This window comes from Notechis scutatus, chromosome 1, assembly GCF_049901735.1.
Source record: "Notechis scutatus isolate UNSWTSFEM ecotype Mainland chromosome 1, rNotScu1.2, whole genome shotgun sequence".
Classification (NCBI taxonomy): Eukaryota; Metazoa; Chordata; class Lepidosauria; order Squamata; family Elapidae; genus Notechis; species Notechis scutatus.
Window position 1 is genome coordinate 42,949,972 of NC_142009.1, and position 22,144 is coordinate 42,972,115.

The window sequence follows — 22,144 nt, forward strand, 5'->3', positions numbered from 1 at the left end:
TGAACATAAACCATTTGCTTTGTTTAATGGTCCTCAAACTGTTCTCTTGATTGTTGGCTTTGTCGTATCTATCACTTTTGCTAGCGCTGCTGGCAAAGGGGTATCCTTTCTGCATTGACATACTGACATGCTGCACATCTCTATATGTTGCGAAGATGCCAAGAAAATGGGATAACCATTCAACAGCTTATTTCAATCACTCTAATTGTTTTAATCAGAACAAAATAATAAGGCTCATAAAAATATGGGACAACTAGCTTAAATGGTTGTATATATGCTGAATAATAAGAGGGTCCAGACTTTTCTTCAATAATAAATTCAGCATTCCCTGCAAAGCTTATCATTATTATTCTGTTGCAGATTAGAAGACAAAGGAAAGGACATTTAGAAAATAATGGCTTATGTAATAAAATTAAGTGGGTTTCTTGCAAAATGAGATTTGAATTGAAAATTTCCAGATTCACATACTTAACCATTGCTGTAGGTTGCTTTTCAGCAACAGTGTTACAGCTGAAAAGTGTAACAATCTGTAGTACTGGTTATCTTTAGAAAGAAGTTCAATATTTTTTCATAATGGTATGTGAGAAATTTCTTAAATCTGAATCAAATGAGTTATAAAAAATGAGTAATTTATTTTCCCTTCATCATTATGATAGTAGGCTAAATTAAAGGATTAAATTAAATTCCTATGTACAGGTATACCTAGCATGTAGTTCCGTGTGAGGTAAACAATTTTTCACAAAGTGCAGAAAAAGAGTAAGAAGTAGTAAGCAAAAGAAATTATTGGCAGAAGATATAAGAATTGATACCTTTTAAAGTCTAAAACATTATTCTGGTGTTTATCTGTTCTGTATCGACATAGTTATATGAAATCACATGCCCCTGGTTACAGACATGAAAATATGTGACACTCTTTGATAATCTCTTTTCCCAATATTATTGCTTGTTGAAAATTCAAAGCCTGATGAATAAAACAATATTGGGAAATGAGCATTGGTGCTGAAAATGAGCATTTTTTCATGAGTCATATTGACTGCCGCAGTTAAGTGTCTGAACTTTACAATAAATCAGTTTAGCTACCACATAAAAGCCAACTTTGCCTCTTGATAATTGTGTAGATGTTATTTTCATTGTCAGGTCTTTATTTTCATTGGCAGGTCTGTTGAGAATTAACTGCAGCGTAGAGTCATAAATAGATGCTTCAGCTTTCAGCCAAAACTAGTGTAGGGTCTCCTTCACAGAATGAGCTTATTAAAGCATTGTGAAACTGTCGGCAAGAAGCAGCCAGGAGCATTAATAAAGAACAAATGAAGCATGCTTTTTCCATCTTGAATATACATTTCCTAAATGTAATAAGCAGTATGATATGGTGCTCATAAATGTACTTGGGTGAGACTTCCTAAGGCAGGGTTTAAGTTGGTATTTAAATTCTTGTTTGGATATCCAGAAAGATTAGGCCGTGATGAAATCCAGCTGATCAGAATCTGACTTGACTGTCTTTCAAAGCAGTGAGATTGGATGAGAAGACACGCACATTAAATATATTTAAGTGATGTTTGATGTTGATCCATGTTGTTTTCACTAGCAGCCATATATTCATAATTATTATAGAGCCCAGAAATCTTTTCAAATGAGAATTGAGATTGTTTTTATGCTGATAGCTTGCCATCATACGCAAAGAAAAATAGCAGGCCGGGGGTGGGGGGTGGGGGGGGGATAATTAGTTGTCATGTATAAGAGTAATATGTGGCTATAGGTGGCACCAAACCTGGCCATGGCAAAAATTCTGTTGCAAGGAATACAGGAAATTATTTAAGAACAAAATAAGTACAAACAATTTAGTTTCAAATTTAGATAAGTGAGAAAGAGATCTGGTGAGAGGTTTATATGGTGGATTGCTATAAAATACATGCTTTTGTTTATTCATATTATTGATACATAACATGTGGAAAGCAATTTTTGATTGTGAAAAAAGTAGAGGAGCTTGTAAACACCCTATATCAATATCACATCTAATACATGTTAAATATGACCCAAAAAATGAAAGTAATCGGTATCCTGAACTCAATAAACTGAGATTTTGCCATTCCGTAACTGTGAGAGAGGGGTCCATAAGAGTCTTGAGAGAAGGGAAAAACTAAGAGTTAACATGTTGAAACTGGAGGAGTGAAGCAATGGAATATAATATGGATGTTGCTTCTTCATTTGTTTTAATATAATTTTATTAAAGTTTTAATAATTCTTTTTATAATCTATGTCAGGGGTGTCAAACTCGCGGCCCATGGATCAGATGCGTCACGCGCTAGCCACTCCCATGCCCGAGTTAGCAAAGGAAAAAAACATCACGATATATCATGTGACAACATGAGTTTGACACCCCTGATCTATGTAATCATCAAGAGAAATTGCAAGTTAATTTTTTTTTAGTTTCATGCAAAAATTCTATAAAGGATTTCCAGTTAGCAATAAACATAAATATTGTCTTTTCACTGATCAAAGAAATCAATTTAGCCAACTCAGTAAGTTTATAATCTTCACCAGCCATTCCTCCACCTTGAGCAATGCTGAATTTTTCATGTACAGTAGCGGTCCACAACTTTTTTGGTCCTGCAGACCGGTTGGTAGCTTTGGTGGTTTCTGCAGCAGAGGGGAATGGTTTCGCACGTGCAACCTAAATCCCTGGCAAGCGCAAATAAAGTTTAGCACATTTGGTCTCCCCTTCCCCCTCCCCCCCCCGCTTCAGCAACACAGTTCCCAATGGGCCACGGTCCGGTAGCAGTATACAGTGTACAATATACCATATACAGTTTCCATATACAATAATGTCACTGCAGTTATCATGTACTTAACATTTTTCCAACTGTTTTTCAATCAGCTCCAAAAACCATCCAGCCTCAACTGTATATTAATATTTAAAATCTTCTGAATCAGTGTATGTATTTGAATCCTGAATTTTCTGTGTTCTTTACAAGTCCTCCAGCATGATATAATGTTCTTTTTGTTCACATTTCCAACATAAATTTGAAATGCCTTTGAACATTTAGGCAATTTCTGTAGTGACATATTCCCAACCGTATATCATTTTATAAAAATTATATTGAAAATTATAACATATTGTAAATTTAAATACTTTCAGCCACACATTTCCCCTTGTTCCATCTTTATAGAGGTAGTCCGTGACTTACAAACATTTGTTTGATGGCCAAAGTTACAATGGCCCTGAAAAAATGTGAATTATGACTGTCTTTCACACGACCATTGCAGCTTTCCCCTGGTCACATAATCTGCAGTGATTCACTTAAGAACTGTGGCAAGAAAGTTGACAAAATGTGGTAAAACTCACTGAGCAACTGTCTTGCTTAGCAACAGAAATTTTAAGTTCAATTGTGGCTGTAAGTCAAGGACTTACCTGTATTGTAACTAATTTTTAGCCCACTTTATCATACATTCTTTCACTTGTTCCTCTTCTGTTTCAAATTTCAATAATCTTTTTAGTAATTATATGTTCATCGTTTGCAGCCAGTTTTTTTCATACTCTTAAAATGTTCAAAACCATAAATTATTTTATCTATTTTAAATATTTCTAATATCTAGATCTATTTCTAAATCTTTCTAAGAACAATATTCTTCTGCCATCAGTTCTTGATTATATTTCACATTCCTCTTGACAAAATTCCAGTACTTCACGATAAACTGAGCATTTTGTGTTTGCTATTATTTCTTCATCTATAAAATGCTTCTTGTGCTGAAAACCCACAAAGGTGTTTTTAGAGCACAACCTGAGTTTGTATCTGTTCCATATTCTCAATATAGCATGTCTAACATAATGATTTTAAAAATCCATACTAACCGTAACTTTATTGTACCACAAATATCCATGACATCCAAATGTCATGTCCTTCTAACTTTAAAAGCGTTTTGTTTGTCAACAAGATTCACTGTTTCATCCAAACCAAGCAGGCAAGGTGCAAACTATATTTTCAAATAAGGTGAACCCAAACATCCTCTTTCCTTTGCATCTTGAAACAAAGTGTTTCAACAAGAGAAAGAGAAAATGCCAGTTCACCCCTCTTTTTCTCTTTTGTCTTCCTGTACCCTACTTTTGCCTCATGTGGCACTGTGTTGTACTGCCACCATCAAAATCAACATCTTTATAGTTAGTCAGCATTGCATCTGGCTCATGTTACCTTTATCTTTTGTTTTGTAAAACTGACTAGTTGTCTGGACTCTGTGATTGTAAATATTAAACAAAAACATTCCTATGAAGGACTGGTTGGCTTGTCTAATTGAATTCCAGTTTGTTCAAAAGCACTTTCACCAAAAAAAACCAAAACCCAGCCTTTTCAAATAATTGTCCCTTTTATCCTTTTTAAACTTTCTTACACTGACTCTTTGTTAAGCTTTTGAACGAAAGCTTTTAAGTCTTTTAAAAACTTTTTTCTTTATTCCTTTGTAATCCAGAAAAAATAATATTTCACCGAGTAGAATTTTCTTATCCTGCTGCTCAGAAAAATCTCTCTGTAGCTTGTAAATTAGTGACATCCAAAATAGTTTTAGAAATAAGGCTTACAGGCTGCATTAGAGCTGTGAGCTTGATTGAAATTCCTCAACTCCCAGTCATGCAGCTCATAAGCTAACTGCAAAAACTTCGGTTCCTGCAGTCTGTTTCCAGGGGTAACTGTCAAGAGTACCAGTGGATAATTTTACAATCTCACTTTTTCCCCAAGAGATTTTGCCAACCAGAATTTGCTTTCTGGCCACCAATTTAGTTACAATGCCATCCTCACTCCTTCAGGAATATCTAGTTTGCCACAATTTCTCACTGGGAGCCCACTTGTTCCTTCACATTGTGAAGGAACCAGTTGGCTTTTCTTCACATAATACCTGCTTTTACTGGTTCATGAAAATGGATATAATTCAAATTTGTACCCAGTCTCCTGTCTACCATCCCTCAGAACTACTATGGTATAATTGCAATTTATATACAGCTGCTCCTCATCTTATGGCCACAATTGGGATCAGAATTTCTTTCATAACCCATTGTGTTGTAAGTTGAGTTGGATCTGATTTTACAACAGTTTTATAGTCAACATTAAGCAAATTATCACAGTTGTTAAGCAAATCCAGTTTCTCCAAAGGGTGATTTTTGATGGAAATTGGCAAAAAGGGTCATAAATAGGAATTATGTAACTGCAGGATGGTGCAACCGGTCATAAATGCAGGCTGGTTGCCAAGCACCCAAATTATGATCATGACTGCGAATAGTGCAGTCATAGTAAGCACAAATACAAGTTGTAAATCATTTCTTCCAAGGCTGTTATAACTTGGAATTGTCATTAAGAGAACAGTCCTAAGTTGAGGACTATTTGTTACAGATAGTAATTTGTTCATTTAGATGAAGTATGGCTGTATGAATTGTATATACTTGCTTGTATAAGGCAAATGTTAATGCTGAGAAAGAAGAAAATGTGTGGGATATAGCTTTATAAAGTAAATAATTTTTTGATTCAGTACAATGATTTGTCAAACAATGTTTATAGCAGTGAAGAATGGATAAAATTGACAACTGAGACCATCTTTGGAATACTATTCAAGACCAAACTTATAAAGTGAAAGCTGTGTTTATAACCCGGTAACCAAAATCAAGAATAGTCTGATAACCATCTCCAGACTAACATTTTATTAAAAGCCATAAGCTATAGTGTAATTCAGACTCCTTCTGATTTATAGTTCAAACTGAATCTGAAGTTGCTATTCATACTTGGTTTTGTATTAGAAAAATCTATCTAAATTTGAGTGAAATGGAAATCACTATGCTATTTTCTGAGCATAATGGAGAACATGCAATATAGTGTCTTCTGTTGAAAACTTTCCCCATTTTAAGAGGCAAGAATTGATATGGATAGGTGTAAATTAAAAATATTTCAGCTAACAATCTGAGAAGCTCTGATTTGAATAATCAATTTTTAATCACCTCCATTTGTATTCATTTGTGCTGGAAGAGAAACAAAGATTTTGATTGGTGAACATTTTGATTAAACAAATTGACTTCCTGAACTTGGACAAAAATTAGTACTTCTTTCTGCTATTTAGCAAAGAACATTGGGAACCTTTTTATTTTTTTATTAGATTTTTATTCCATCTTTATTACTTTATCAACAATTCAGGGTGGGAAACATATATAATACTCCTTGATCCTCCTATTTTTCCTGCAGCAACAATCCTGTAAGGTGGCTGGACTTTGAGAGAGTGACTGGCCCAAAGTTACCCAGCTTTATGTGTAATTTAAGCAATTAAATAATATTTCCAGGCAATGGAATTATTATTGCAGCATTTTGGTGCATTTCATTTCGATATCCAATCAAATAAAATAGAATGTATTCCTAATAAAGTGTGCACAATATCAACTATTCTGCACTTATTTTTGTTACTCAGTTTGGTATGGCAGTTCTTAGTTCCCTTCCTTCAGGTCAGGATCAGGCCTAGCTGATGATCATGACCCTCATTATGGCTTTTGGAGCTGCCAAAATTATCTGGATTTATCATTTGTATAAAATTGAATTTCCTATTATGTTTTGAAATAATTTAATTCTGATAACCATGGACTTCTTTCTAATGTATTAACTTATTTAATTAATTGATCAAATGAAAATCAGAATTTAAATCAGCGTAAACAAATAGGATTTTCTTTATTTAAAGTTATTTATCTTGGTTTTTTTCTTCTATCAGCGAGTAAAATGCCCACTGAAATCTTTGATTTGTATATCCTAAGGCAGTGCAAGCCATATGGAGGAGTGCTTCATAAAACACTTTCTGAACGCAACTGTGTAAAGCACTGAAGCATTGTGTTCCTCAATGCAGTTTTTCTAAAGCTCCTGTAGACCAGACAAGGAATAATGGATGGAAACTGAACAAGGAGAGATTTAACCTGGAAACAAGGAGAAACTTTCTGACAGTGAGAACAATCAACTAATGAAACAGCTTGCCCTCGGAAGTTGTGGGAGCGCCATCAGTTGAGACCTTCAAGAAGAGGCTGCCATTTGTCAGAAATGGTGTAGGGTCTCCCTCTTGGGCGGGGGGTTGGACTAGATGACCTACAAGGTCCCTTCCAACTCTGATTACCTGTATCTGTATCAGTTTCCTTAAGGGCCTCCATTTGCTGCCTGGGCACTCCTGTCCATGCTTAAGCACCAGGTGTGCTGCTGAAATTGATACTTTACTGATAATTTGTTCATTTACTAGGAGGCCCGCGTTTTGGGGGCCAGGCTGAAAAGGGAAGGCGGGCTGAGGCCCGGCAGGCGCCGGGGTGGGGGCCCCCCCACCCGGCAGCGCCCGGGTGTGCCGGGTTGGGTGGGGCCTTTGGGCCCAAGCGGGTGCAGTGCGGCAGAGCGAGCAAGAGGGGAGGGCCTCGGTGGCCCGGGTGGGCTGGAGCGCGGGGGTGGCGGGGGGGGGGGGGGGGGGGGGGAGGGGGGGGGGGGGAGGGGGGGGGGGTTGGAGGCGAAGCGGAGGAGGGGACCCCCGCAGGACCAAAAAGGGTGTGAGGGTCCCGTGTCGAAGCAGCCTGAAGAGGCGCAGATGCGCTGTGCCCACCCCAGGTTCCACGGCCGGGAGAGCAGAGGGGCCAGGTGGAGGACAGGGTCGTCGGTGCCAGGGGGCAAACAAAGGGGCGGTGGTTGGGCCAGGCGCTCTGCCCCCGTGCCGGGCGGGTCCCTGCCCCGCCCCCTGCTCCGGCCCCTTCCTCCTGTGCGCTCCTCCCGCAGCTCGTGTTCGGCGTTGGGAGCCCTGTGGCCTCTCAGATGGGCTGCCTCTTCTCGCTCTGACTTCACCTGACCAAATTTGCTGCCATCCCTTGAGCCCAAATGGCGCCTCCGAGCCAGCTAAGTGGGCGTGGGCAGAAAAAGAACAGCGGGGGAAAAGGGTGGTAAAGCAAAGTGAGGATAGGGGTTCGCGCTCCCGTACCCGTTAGGGCGGTGTGTGTCCAAGTTGGCACTTTTTTGAATGATGAAGACTGGCTGTATGAATTGTATATACTTGCTTGTATAAGGCAAATGTTAATGCTGAGAAAGAAGAAAATGTGTGGGGTATAGCTTTATAAAGTAAATAATGTTTTACTTTACTTGCCAACTGTCCAGATACAAGGAGGTTCTTGAGCCAGCTGCACTGACCCTGCTAGAAAACATAGTACCTTGGTTAGTAGTGAATTGGAGGGACAGTACCCTCTCCAAATGTGATTAAGTGGGGAAAATAATATTGTTTAAATTGGTGGGAACAACACCTAACAAATTATTCTCATTTTCCTAAGTATATAGATCAATTATGAAACACTTGGCATTTAATGTAGACTTGATAGTACTAACAGCTAAACATGAAAAAAAAAATCAGCCTGCTACTGAAGCAAATATCAGGGGAAAAAGTGAGTGACAATGAGCTAAAATTACTAATTAGCAAAGGGAGAAGTAATTTGAAGGTGAGTGATTTGGTGTAAAAAAAAAGATGTAGAAGCACGAGAACTTGTAAAAAGCAGAATGTGGGAGGAAAGGAAGACGTTAGATTAAAAGGAAATGAAAAGAAGGTGAAAATGTACATCAGATAGGTTGTAGGAAAGCCTCTGGTAGAGAGAAAATGAAAGAAAGATGAATGGAAGCAAGGAAGAATATGAGGTAGTTTACATTCTTTTATAAAGCACATTAAAATAGAAAGTGTGTCACAGATGACTGCAGCCTAATAACTTGCATAAAATTGCTAAGCATTAAAAACTGTTACAGCAAGTCAGACTAAGAATCCATCTGAGTATTGTCCTTTCTTTTGCACCTAAGGGCTATTTCATATATGATTTCTTGGTTAGAGAATGCTTCTGCTAACCTTTCTGATCCACATAAGAAAAAAAGTTCCATTACAGTATAACTGCCGGCCTTTTTCAATAGGAAACAAAGCAAGATCCCTGGCTATTCAGAGAGGTTTCCTATAGTATTGTGTATGTCAAAAGCTTGATATTGATATAAATATTGATGGAGAGATTCATGAATTTTTTTAGAATCAGTTGTGCAATGTATATATGTTCTGCACAGGTTGGAAATATTTCCACAGTTAGATTGATTTAAACAAATATTCTAGGCATGTTTGAAAGCTTCTTGGGAATTGTTTGACATGAACTCTAAACAGCTTATGATCTGAATATTTCTGTTTTGGAATCTTTATCATATCTAGAGCGTATTTGCACATATGAAAACCAATTCATCTTTATACTTTGTTCCTCTAGTTTTTGCATAGATTTAAGTTCACCCTTTTCATTCAATATTTCACCATATCTAACTGTTTGTTCCTTTTTATATGTTATAGGATAAGAAAATGCTTCAATAGTCGATAGCCATACTGAAATTTTCAAATAACATTGCCTTTTAGTCTTCTCCCAATTTAACCACAGAGCCTCCCGTATATAATGTCTTCTAAAGTACCCCTGTGTTTTAGTTCCCTTGTACCGTAGGAAGGCATGCCACCCCAACAACAAATCATATCCTTCTAATGAAAACAATCTAGTATTTCTTAATGTTATCCATTCCTTAACCCACATCAGATTTGTAGCTTGATAGTATAACTTCCAATTAGGCAGGCCAAATCTTCCTCTTATTCTAGCTTCTTCCAAGAGTTTTAGTTTTATTCTCGCTTTCTTACCCTGCCATATATATTTCAACACAATTTTATTAAAATCTTCAAAGTAATCTTTCCCTAACCTAATTGGAATTGTTTGAAACAAATATAAAATTCTGGGTAATATATTCATCTTGATTGTTGATATTCTCCCTATAAATGATAATTGTAAGTTTTCCCATTTCACCAAATCTATCGCTATCTGTTGCTTGAGTTTAATATAATTATTTGCTTTAAGTGTGCTACAAATGTATCCCCAAATACTTGATCTTATTTGTGACCTGAATTTTTCAAAACATCCGCCAATTCTTCCTTTTGTCTTAATAACATATTCTTTGTCAAAATCTTTGTTTTATCTTTATTTATTTTCAGACCAGCTACCTTTCCATATACCTCTATCTTGTCTATCAGTTTTTGTGCTGTTTCTAATGGATCTTCTAAAATGAAAACCAGATCATCTGCAAATGCTTGCAGTTTAAATTCTTCCTTTTTAATTTTCATCCCTTTTATATCCTTTTCTTCTCTAATGTTTCTATTTAGCACTTCCAAAGTTAACACAAACAACAGAGGTGACAGTGGGCAGCCTTGTCTTGTTCCTTTTCTTATGTCAATAGGATCCGTCAATTCTCCCTCTATCATTAGCTTTGCTGTTTGCTTATGATATATAGCTTCTATTGCATGGATAAATTTTTTACCAAAGCCCATCTGCTCCAACTGTAATAACATAAATCACCAATTCACATTGTCAAAGGCCTTCTGTGCATCTAAAAATATCAAAGCCACTTGTTTTTCAGGATGTGCCTCATAATATTCCAAAGTATCCAAAATTATTCTGATATTATCTTTAATTTGTCAATTTGGCAGAAATCTATTTTGATCAGGATGAATAAAATTATTTAAGTATTTTTTGAGTCTTTCTGCCAATATTGAAGCAAAAATTTTGTAATCTGAGTTGAATATGGAAATAGGTCTATAGTTCTTGATTTGTAGTGGGTCGGCGTCTTCCTTTGGGACAAGTGTAATATACTTCTGACCATGATTTGGGTACCCTCTTCTTTGACATAACTTCATAACTTCTAACAATGGGAGATTCAACGATTCTTATAATGTCTTGTAAAATTCCGCTGGAAGTCCATCTGGACCTGGTGCCTTTCCATTATTTTGCTTCTTAAGTGCTTCAGTTAACTCCATCATCGTTATATTACTTTCTAACATTATTTCAATCTCTTTAGGTATCTGGGGTAAGTTAGCATTCTGTAAGTACTGTTTAACTCTTTCATCATCAATATTTTCTTGTGTGTATAATTTCCCATAATAATCTCATATGATTTTTTTCCTTCTCTTTACTTCCATAGTAAGCTTGGCCTTGATCATCTATTAATTGCAATATTTTCCTTGATTCTCTCTCCTTTCTCAGTTTATATGCTAACCATCTACCTGGTTTATTTGCATCTTCAAAATAGTTCTGCTTCGCACCTCTGATTTTCTGTGCTAATTCTTCTTTTTCCATTAATCCCATTTTATGTTTAATTGTATCCATTTTTAATATTGGATCTGAATATTTCAAGGATCATTACCTAAAATAAGAATTTCACTTTACTCTCAGGGAATTGGGAGCAATAATCTATATCTCTGTGTTAATCATTACTAAGACCTTCAGAAAGTTTTGCCTAAAGGTCAGCGTAGGTTTCAGAATAGGGTGTGTTTATTTTATTTATTTTTTATTTGTTTGTTTGTCATACATGTACAAGATGTCATACATGTACAGGTATAGGTATGAACGTAAACATGAACAAAGGGAGTAAATACAGATAAATGGGGACAGTAAGACAGGGGCGGTAGGCACACTGGTGCACTTAAGCATGCCCCCTTTAAGGACTGCTTAGGAATGGGGTGAGGTCCACGGTAGACAGTTTGAGGTTGAAGCTGTGAGGGGTTGAGGCTGTAACAAAGGAATCAGGTAGGGCATTCCAGGACCACTCTGTTGCTGAAGTCATATTTTTTGCAATTGAGTTTGGATTTTGGAGTGATGAAGGGAAAAACTGATCACATTCAAATGGAGGTTCACCTGAATTTGAAAAATTCCTTTCCTTTTACTCTCATGTCATAGTCTACTACACTATTTGTTGTAGCCCACTATACCAGGGAGGAAGATTTTTGGAGGGCTGCCAAGGAAAGGAAGGAACAGGAAAGACAGCACCTACTAGCACTTGTACAGTTCCATCTCGTAAACATAAAAGGAACACAATGATGTGATAGTTACCAGCTAATGCTGTGCACAATTTATTCATGGGTCTGATAATGGCTTTTCTAAGGGATTTTTTTTATGATTCATAACTAATTTTTTGCTCAAGTTCTTCTAATTTGCATTCTGCTGTAATAATAAATAGGAGTGCTCAACATCTTTTCTTTCTTCCATTTATTTTGTGAAACTTTCATTTCCTCTAGCCTAAACAATTCTTACGTATGGTCATCATTTGTCTTTTTTCTCATTATTAGTTTTAAACAGAGAAAATTGAAAGGAATATCAGCTTGAGAAACATACCATTTATTTATATGAACACATGGGATTTTATTTTCCGTTCCCTTTTTTATGAAAATTAAAATAATATATAACTGGACTAGTATAACTCTTAATGTTTTCCTTGAATTGGCACAGATAATTTAGCATCTATTAACTTTATACAGTTTCAGATTTTTCTTCCTTTGTTTATAATTCTGAATATGCCAACATTATTTCTCGTATAGTATACTGTTTTCTATTCAGATCATTTGCTCAGTTCCTTTGAGCATTCCTCATATCTGGAGTTTTTGATTGACTGATTATATGCTGTCAAATTGATGTCCACTCTCATTGACCAAATAGATAAATCTTCAAGATGATATGTTTCCACCCTGGTCCATTGGGACTCTTGATTTCTTGGCTTTTCATAGTGATCTCAAAAATTTTCAGCATCAGAATTCCAAAACACCTTTGTTATTTCTAACTTCTGCAAAAGTCCAACTTTCACTTTCATAGAGAACCATGGGAATAACCATTGCCTGCATGATACTAATCTGGTCTAGCGATTAAGGCACCAGGCTACAAACCAGGAAATGTGAGTTTTAGTCCTGCCTTAGTCATGAAAACCAGCTGTGTGACTTTGGGTCAGTCTCTTTTTTCAGCCCAACTTACTTCACAGGGTTGCTGTTGTGGGGAAAATGGGAAGAAGAAGCATTAGGTATGCTTGTCACCTAGATTATCTATAAAAATAATAAAGACAGGATAAAAATGTCTTAATTGAATAAATAAATAAATAAAATATTCCCCTTTATCATACTAGAAACCACCATCCAAACAAATTTCTTTCCCCATCCATAGTTTCTTATCTAAGAATAGAATAAATAATAGATTTGGTGGAATTATTTATGTCTTCCTATTATTTAATTTCTCCTGATCTCTAACCCTACCACACATACATACACACAAAAGAGAGAGAGAGAGAGAGAGAAAGAGAGAATTCTTTATTGGCCAAGTATGATTGGACACTCAAGGAATTTGTCTTGGTGCAAACGCTCTCAGTGTACATAAAAGAAAATATACATTCATCAAGAGTCAAGAGAGAGAGAGTTGTAGGAAGGCAGTAATCCCCTCTTGAAAATGGTGGGAGCCTAAAAGTAATGAAAGTAAGAGGCCAGAGTAGGCCATTGACATTTATATGTATATATAACCCAAACATATATAAGATACAACAATCATAATTATCTATTTACAACAGCCATAGCTATTGATAGTATAATTATAGTAAAGCTTTACTTATTATAAGAGTAGCATGAAATAAATTCACATTAACACCTCTTTTTCAACCTAGGCCCTAGAAGTATCTTTTAATATTTTTCTTGAAATACATTGACTTTGAGGAGCACTGCCTTTTCTTGATCTCCCACACTGTCTTTATTCTGATGTAGTTTAGAATTAAATTTGGTTTCTTTGGAGCTACATCAAACTATTGATTCATGTTTCACAAATACTGTCTAGTGCAGTGGTGGCTAACCTTTTTGGGCTCCTGTGCCAAAAATTGTACTTGCGCACTCGCGTGCCAGCACCCAGAAGGCAATGTGTGCGCCCCTATGCCCCCTGTGCATGAGCGCGCAATCCCACACCCCGCTGCCCCCTTACCTGCACTTCACGCCTCCCAGCTGATTTTCAGCCACTTTCAGGCCTTTTTTGGCCTCCCAAAGGCTCGAGGGAAGCCTCTGCAGCCTTTGGAGGCCGAAAAATGGGCCTGTTTTGTCAGTTCCGGTATTTCTGGAAATACAGGAAGTGATGAAATGGGCCTGTTTTTCGGCCTGCAAAGGCTTCAGGGGCTTCCCTTGAGCCTCTGGAAGGCCGAAAAAGACCTCAAATGGGCCAAAAATCAGCTGGGAGGCGCACACATGCGCAGTGCAGGTAAGTTTGGCTGGGGCTCATGTGCCCGCACAAATGGCTCTGCATGCCACCTGTGGCACGCATGCCATAGGTTCGCTATCACAGGTCTAGTGTGTTCCCCTATCCTATACTTTGAATTTTCCTGCTCATATGTAGAATTTTGCATTTGTTCCTGTTAAAATTTTTCTTGCCAGTTTCTGGCCCATTGACACTGTCATCTATTGTCCTCTCTTTTTTATTTTTCTATCTGCAAATTTGAAAATCATGAAATAACTCCTCATCCAAGTTACTTAAAAATATGTTGACTAACATAAGACCTGAAATAAAGCCCCTGTGATATATGCCTACTGCATCTTATGGTGCAGCCACTTAAGATTTTGTAGTTAAAAGGAAAACCTATATGCAAAATGATTCAGAATTATGTCTTTAATAGTGGATAATATTTTTAAGTATTGCATTGTTTTCATTATATATCTTTTAGTTGGCAACCTCATTATCAATCTGGTATTTTCAGTCTACTTCACCTAGTTGAATTTATTGTAGCTTTAAAATATATAATATAAATCATTTTGCTGTGATTTCTCTCTAAGGAATTGGAATAAATATACACTGCTCAAAAAAAAATAAAGGGAACACTTAAACAACACAATGTAACTCCAAGTCAATCACACTTCTGTGAAATCAAACTGTCCACTTAGGTAGCAACACTGATTGACAATCAATTTCGCATGCTGTTGTGCAAATGGAATAGACAACAGGTGGAAAGCATAGGCAGTTAGCAAGACATCCCCAATAAAGGAGTGGTTCTGCAGGTGGTGACCACAGACCACTTCTCAGTTCCTATGCTTTCTGGCTGATGGTTTGGTCACTTTTGAATGCTGGCGGTGCTTTCACTCTAGTGGTAGCATGAGACGGAGTCTACAACCCACACAAGTGGCTTAGGTAGTGCAGCTCATCCAGGATGGCACATCAATGCGAGCTGTGGCAAGGTTTGCTGTGTCTGTCAGCGTTGTGTCCAGAGCATGGAGGTGCTACCAGGAGACAGGCCAGTACATCAGGAGATGTGGAGAGGCCATAGGAGGGCAACAACCCAGCACCAGGACCGCTACCTCCGCCTTTGTGCAAGGAGGGACAGGAGAAGCACTGCCAGAGCCCTGCAAAATGACCTCCAGTGGACCACAAATGTTCATGTGGTTGCTCAAACGGTCAGAAACAGACTCCATGAGGATAGTATGAAGGCCCGACGTCCACAGGTGGGGGTTGTGCTTACAGCCCAATACCATGCAGGATGTTTGGCATTTGCCACAGAACACCAAGATTGGCAAATTCGCCACTGGCGCCCTGTGCTCTTCACAGATGAAAGCAGGTTCACACTGAGCACATGTGACAGACGTGACAGGGTCTGGAGACGCCGTGGAGAACGTTCTGCTGCCTGCAACATCCTCCAGCATGACCGGTTTGGCAGTGAGTCAGTAATGGTGTGGGGTGGCATTTCTTTAGGGTGCTGCACAGCCCTCCATGTGCTCGCCAGAGGTAGCCTGACTGCCATTAGGTACTGAGATGAGATCCTCAGACCCCTTGTGAGACCATATGCTGGTGCGGTTGGCCCTGGGTTCCTCCTTATGCACGACAATGCTAGACCTCATGTGGCTGGAGTGTGTCAGCAGTTCCTGCAAGACGAAAGCATTCATGCTATGGACTGGCCCGCCTGTTCCCCAGACCTGAATCCAATTGAGCACATCTGGGACATCATGTCTCGTTCCATCCACCAACGCCACGTTGCACCACAGACTGTCCAGGAGTTGGGGGATGCTTTAGTCCAGGTATGGGAGGAGATCCCTCAGGAGGCCATCCGCCACCACATCAGGAGCATACCCAGGCGTTGTAGGGAGGTCATACAGGCACGTGGAGGCCACACACACTACTGAGCCTCATTTTGACTTCTTTTAAGGACATTACATCAAATTTGGATCAGCCTATAGTGTTTTTTTCCACTTTAATTTTGAGTGAAACTCCAAATCCAGACCTCCATGGGTTGCTAAATTTGATTTCCATTGATAATTTTTGTGTGATTTTGTTGTCAGCACATTCAACTATGTAATGAACAAAGTATTTAATAAGAATATTTCATTCATTCAGATCTGGGATGTGTTATTTTTGTGTTCCCTTTATTTTTTTGAGCAGTGTAATTGTATTTTAGAGTTTAGTATTAACAGAGATTCATATAAATTATTCTACATAGATAGAGGAAGCAGATAGACATAATAGTGATTTCTAACATAAGGTGGTATTTATCTATCAATTAATTTACTGGGGTATCCTTATACCAGAAATCCTGAATAAGCTAACCTAGGCTCAAGTAGAAATTGGTGATAGATGAAACCCTAGTACTTCTCAGGGATCTTCTCCCTACATGTCCAGATATAAAAGTAATCAGTAATTCTTGGGCTGTTTGGAGAAACAGGAACCAAGGTGTGCTGCTCTAGATTGTCATCATTAGCACCCATAACAATGTACAAACTGCTCCTGCAGAATTTCTGAAATATTTTGGCAAAGATTAATGCTAAATTTTGGCATTTCTTCTGATTTGTGGACTATGTTTTTGGAGAGTACTGGTATAATATTTTTATATATTGGTAGTCTTAGCACTTTTGTATCAATAACAGTTTGTCTTGGTAACCTTATTTATTTACCTCATAAGGATAAGGCAAAACAAATGTAAATAGTCATGTTCATCAGCTCTCTTAAAGTCAGGAATTCCCAGCAACCATCCCCAATCAGCACCATCAATTTCCATATATCATTTTGTTAAAGTAAATCCAAATCACCTGGGACTCAAAATTGGGGAAATGTGACCCAGGACTTGTATATTCCACCAATAGCATTTGAAACATTTTCAGTTCAGAGCTTCAAACTGGTAGAGAAAGTAGGCATAATATTTTTTTTTTGCCTCATGTAGACTAATAATACCCTGGAATACTTCATTTTTATTTTCCTTATTTGTTTTCCTTTTTTTTCTTTGATAGTCATAAACCTAGTAGAATTTGTAATGTTGTTCCTTTTCTAATTTTAGAAATAAAAAACAACTTACTTTAAGCTGATTATATCTGAAAGCATTCAAATCAATTTGTAGGCCTTTATATATTCAATATTTTGCTATATATTTTATATAGATCTTAATATAGCTGTCTCCCTTTAAATAGCAAAGTCTTTTATTTTGTTATTTGTTACCATTGCATTCACCCTGATTCAACACTTACATGAACTTTAAATTAATAATTGGGTTTGGCGTGGGAAGCAAAAAACCACGGGAGCTGTGAGAGTGGTTATTATTTAGAGTGAAGACAGAAAAATGTTCAATCAAGCATGTTGATGACAAGTAGCATTCACAAGTTAGCTGCATAAAAATAAATTGATTTATTTTAGGTTTTAAATGATAAACCTTTGACACTGTTTTTTAAATTTAAAAATAAAATAAACATCCAGAAGGAACTCCTGTCAGGAAGAAATGTAACACATATCCTTCTCTTCTCTTCAATCCTTTCTTCTTGAGCAGAATGGTTGATTTGATGGGTTATAGGTTTGAGCCAACATGACAAATTTCTTGTTGAGATTGAAATAAAATATATAACTTGTCCTGCATTTGCAGAAACTTTGTAACAAAAGAGTACATTTTGTTCATTTTCTGGGGCATACTTTGAGAAACTACCAGGATGGAGTTGGTGTTATTGCTGCCTTTAAGAGCCGTGATGGCGCAGTGGTTAAAAGGCAGTACTGCAGGGTTAACTCACTGCTCACTCCAGGAGTTCAATTCTGAGCAGCTCAAGGTTGACTCAGCCTTCCATCCTTCCGAGGTCGGTAAAAAGAGAATTGTTGGGGGCAATATGCTGATTCAGTAAACCACTTAGAGAGGGCTGTAAAGCACTGTTTAAAAAGATATAAGAGTGCTATTGCTATTGTCTAAGTATATAATATCCATATAGCATAGTTCACAAAGAAAGTAAGGTAACTACAGATGGAGCAAGCGAAGGGAAAAATATACACATTTAGCTTCAGTCCAATTATAATCAAATCTCCTTTTGCTCTTCCAAAATTCCCCTTTTCTGCAAAGCCTAGGCTTTAGCCATCAATCCAGATGAAAGAAAGCCAAATATATTTGTGTGCATAATATGCCTGTGGGTGACTGGTAAGTGATTCCACATTAAAATAATATTCTGTTCAGATTACTGGATTTCAATGCTGGTTTAGGCATCCTTTCATCCATTGCTAGAATGTCTAATCAAATCAGGGCATTGTATACCAGCTAATTTAGGGACCATCCTGAGATTCTTTCAAGACTGAACTAGTGTGTGTGTGTGTGTGTGTACATAAAGAGATATACATACAGGTATATATTGTATACACACACACACACACACACACACACACACACACACATTTCCTCTGTTCAGTCATTTCTGACTCTAGGGGCTTATTTTCATTTCTTAGCCAAGGGAGCCAGCATTTCTGAATACACTTCGTGGTCATGAGGCCAGCATGATTACACACTGAGACACATGGAATGCTGTTATCATCCCACTTATCTACTTGCATTTGCGTGCTTTTTAACTGCTAGGTAGGCAGAAGCTGGGGCAAGTAATGGGAGCTCACCCCATCACGTGATGCTCAGATTTTGAACCCCAACTGTCAGTTTTCCATTGTGGCCCCTATCTATCATCTGTCTGTCTGTCTGTCTGTCCGTCCGTCCATCCATCCATCCATCCTATTTCTAAATTTCCCATCTTCCTCAGAGAGGGAGAATTGTTGAAAGTGGTGGGATTCAAATAAGTTAGCAACTGGTTCTCTGCCCTAAGAGGTGGGTAGGTGTGGCCAGTGGGTATGACAGCACTCAGCCTCCTGCAGCACTCTGCCGCGGGGGTTAATTACAAAATGTGGGCTTTGCTTTGTGACATCCAGATCCAGTGAACAAGGGGTTTGAACTGCACAGTAAATACACTTTTGTTTGCTTATGAAGAAATATCCGCAAAGTCAGGTGTACACTAAATGTAGACTGACTTTTAGCTACACACCTTCCTAGCAAACAACAAATTTTGAAGCTCCAGGTAAAGAGGATTCATTTTAGGATGAGTAACCACAGTTCGCATGTTGGAGGTTCCTAAAGGAATGTTGGGAAACTGTATTTTAAAGAACATTTGAAGGAGGAGTGCAGAATAGCCCTTCTCTGCCTGAGGCTGTAGAGACCCGGCACCAATCGAAACACTTTTTGTGAAGTAGCTGATCAACGCTAACAGGGTAAGCTACTAGTATATGAAAATAAGAGCACTCTCTTCTAGTACTGATGATGTTACCTAGTTTGATGAAACATCTGCAAGAAAACCATGAAGCTCAGAGAGCACCAAGGAACCCAAAGTTCAACCCTGAACTACAAATATTTATCTTCTATCGATAAACACCTTTTGGTTAGAGGGACTCAGAGCCTGCATTATATGAGATGGCTCCCAGTGGATTTCATTCTAAATTTTGGTGGTATTTCTGTAAATAAGGAACGTAGAATTATAATGGCTGAATATTTGATCCTTCATACATCAAAAAAATACAAAGCTAAGGAATAAACAAATAAAAAACTTTTGAAAAAAAGAAAATGCTCAGGAAAGTAAAAGAGAGTGAAAGTGTAAGAAAGAAAGAGGAAAAGAAGGGAAACTGAAAAAGAATGACTTCCAACTTTCTTTGGTACAGATACAAGTAAAAAATATATTAAACTCTTACTCTAAGATTAACATTTGTCTACATTATTTCCATAATCCCTTATTTAATAATCAAAGCCCAGGCCAACTTTGAATTTCAGTTTTGCACAAAAACTCCAGTAATTGTTCATATCGCTTTAATCACTACTTGTTAACGAAACCACAACTGATTTATTTAATTGCACCAAACTCTAAATAAAACAGGAATGGAAAATCCCAACCTCTAGTGTAGACCCATACTTCTCAACTTCAATTCCCAGAATTCCCCAGGCAGCATGAACTTCACCCATCTTAACCTTGCCAAGACTGAAAAACACTGATCTACAGATAGGGATTTTTCCATTCCTCTTTTACTGGTTCCTACTTACTTATGAGCAATTGTAATGCAAAATCCCCATTCCCAACTCACCCCAGAGTAATGATAATGCAAAACACCCATTTCCAACTCACCCTAGAGAGGGGTTTTGGGCCTGGAAGACCTTCTGCACCAACCTGGAAGCCAAAACGGGGCACAAGGGGGCCACATGATGCCCTCCCCCTTGCACTTCGTTTTGGGCCTGGAATGCCTCCTGCTCCAACCTGGAAGCCAAAACAGGGGGATTCCTGGGGGAGGAGGGGCAGGGTGGGCGGTGTCAGCCAGAGGTGGGATTAGCCAGTTCTCTGAACTGGACAAAAAGTTAACAACTGGTTCACTCGAACCAGTGCGAACCGTCTGAATCCCACCTCTGTTTTGGATCACTGAAATAATGTATAATTTAACACTAGATGAAGTAAAGCCATTGTCAAGCTTCAAAAGACGCTGTGAAAGTCCCGACTGACAAACCCAACCCAGCAAGTACTGACGAGACAATCCAATCTCTTAATGCAAAACTTTATTGAGTGCATCATTTCAGCATAGAATAAAAGCAAAACCAGTTCTGGCTAATTCCCGGACAATTCAATATACAGTACAACCTCTGGTCATAACCATAATTTGTTCCATAACTTTGGCAATTTCTTCGTCTTCTAATGTTTTGTCTTCAGGAATTTCTGGGTCAGGGGTTGTATTTGATCCCCACCCGAGTATGTGTTCATGTAATTGAAGTGTAGAATCCTCCCTCCCTCCTATTAGTGCAGGTCATATTGTCCAATTGAGTGTCACAATATTGTTGTGAGAAGATGTCTGGAAAGTCTGCCAAACACCTGCTGATGTGACCTTGGTTCTTACAACTTGACTACTTGGTGATTAAAATCCACATTCCAATTCCCACTCCCCTCCCCCCATAGTTCATTGGCAAGCTAAGAAGCAGTAAAAGTGAAAGCAGCCTGAATACACTTCAAAGCTTTTGCTGTTGCAACTATTATTGCTTCTCAGCTTGCCAACAAACTATAGGGGAAGGGGAAGGGTAAATAGAATATAGCTTCCAGACATCAAGATGCCAGCTGTGAGAACCAAGGACACTTCGGCAGGTGTTTACCAGAGTCAAAAAATACTCTCCCACAACAATACCAAGAGACTCCATTGGACAAAGTGACCTAGTGCAATAGGGAAAGAGAATACCTAAACTTTAACTATGTGGGTTTGTGCAGGAAATGGTTAGATCTGTTTTTTTTCCCCTCATCTGTGCTGAAATGATGTACTCAATAAAGTTTTACATTAAGAGAGTGTATTGTCTCTGCCATGCTTGCTTTGATTGGGTTCATCAGTCAGAACATTGACAGCCATATTGCTTTTTAGAAACACTAAAAAGTGGAATGGAAACAATTGGAGTGTGTCGAGCTACACTCCCAAAACTAAAAAAGATTTATAAGTTAACATTCTACGTCTGGCATTTACCTGGGCGTAGCCAACTTTGAGATACATAATTCACTGTCACCCTGGATCCTGCTTTCGCCCCCTACACCTCTCTGGGTGTATCATCCAACGAAAAATGTCCATAGCCAAGAGTCATCAATCATGCTCTCCAATTAGATTTTTGCGCATGGCAGAAGCTTCAGTCATCTAATCAGTCTTTGAAGAAAATATGAATGGAATGTACTTTCGATTCCACACTGCTGCATGCTCTTTGAAACTCCCTTTCTGTTGTCAACTATAAAACATGTATACAAAATGTTTTATGAGTTGACATGGAGCACCACTTGAACATCATTGGCATTAACAAATTCATAATCAACCAATTACAAGAGGCAGCTTTACTCAAAACAGCTTATATCCTTTAAAGATATCTGTAACACTTCAATTATCTATATATGTATGTCCTAGGTCCAGGGGTGGGTTTCTATCGATTCTGTCTACCTCTGTAGAACTGGTAGCTCTGAAGAGCAGCAGACATAGAACCGGTTCTATGTCTGCTGATGTTTTTGC

General features: G+C 38.1%; 1 protein-coding gene across 2 annotated transcripts in view; it reads left to right on the top strand.

Annotated features, from left to right (window-relative positions):
* The window catches only part of RRP36 (ribosomal RNA processing 36), a 47,329-nt gene that overhangs the window by 3,813 nt on the left and 21,372 nt on the right, over positions 1 to 22,144 (top strand). The gene's annotated exons all lie outside the window — the stretch shown is intronic.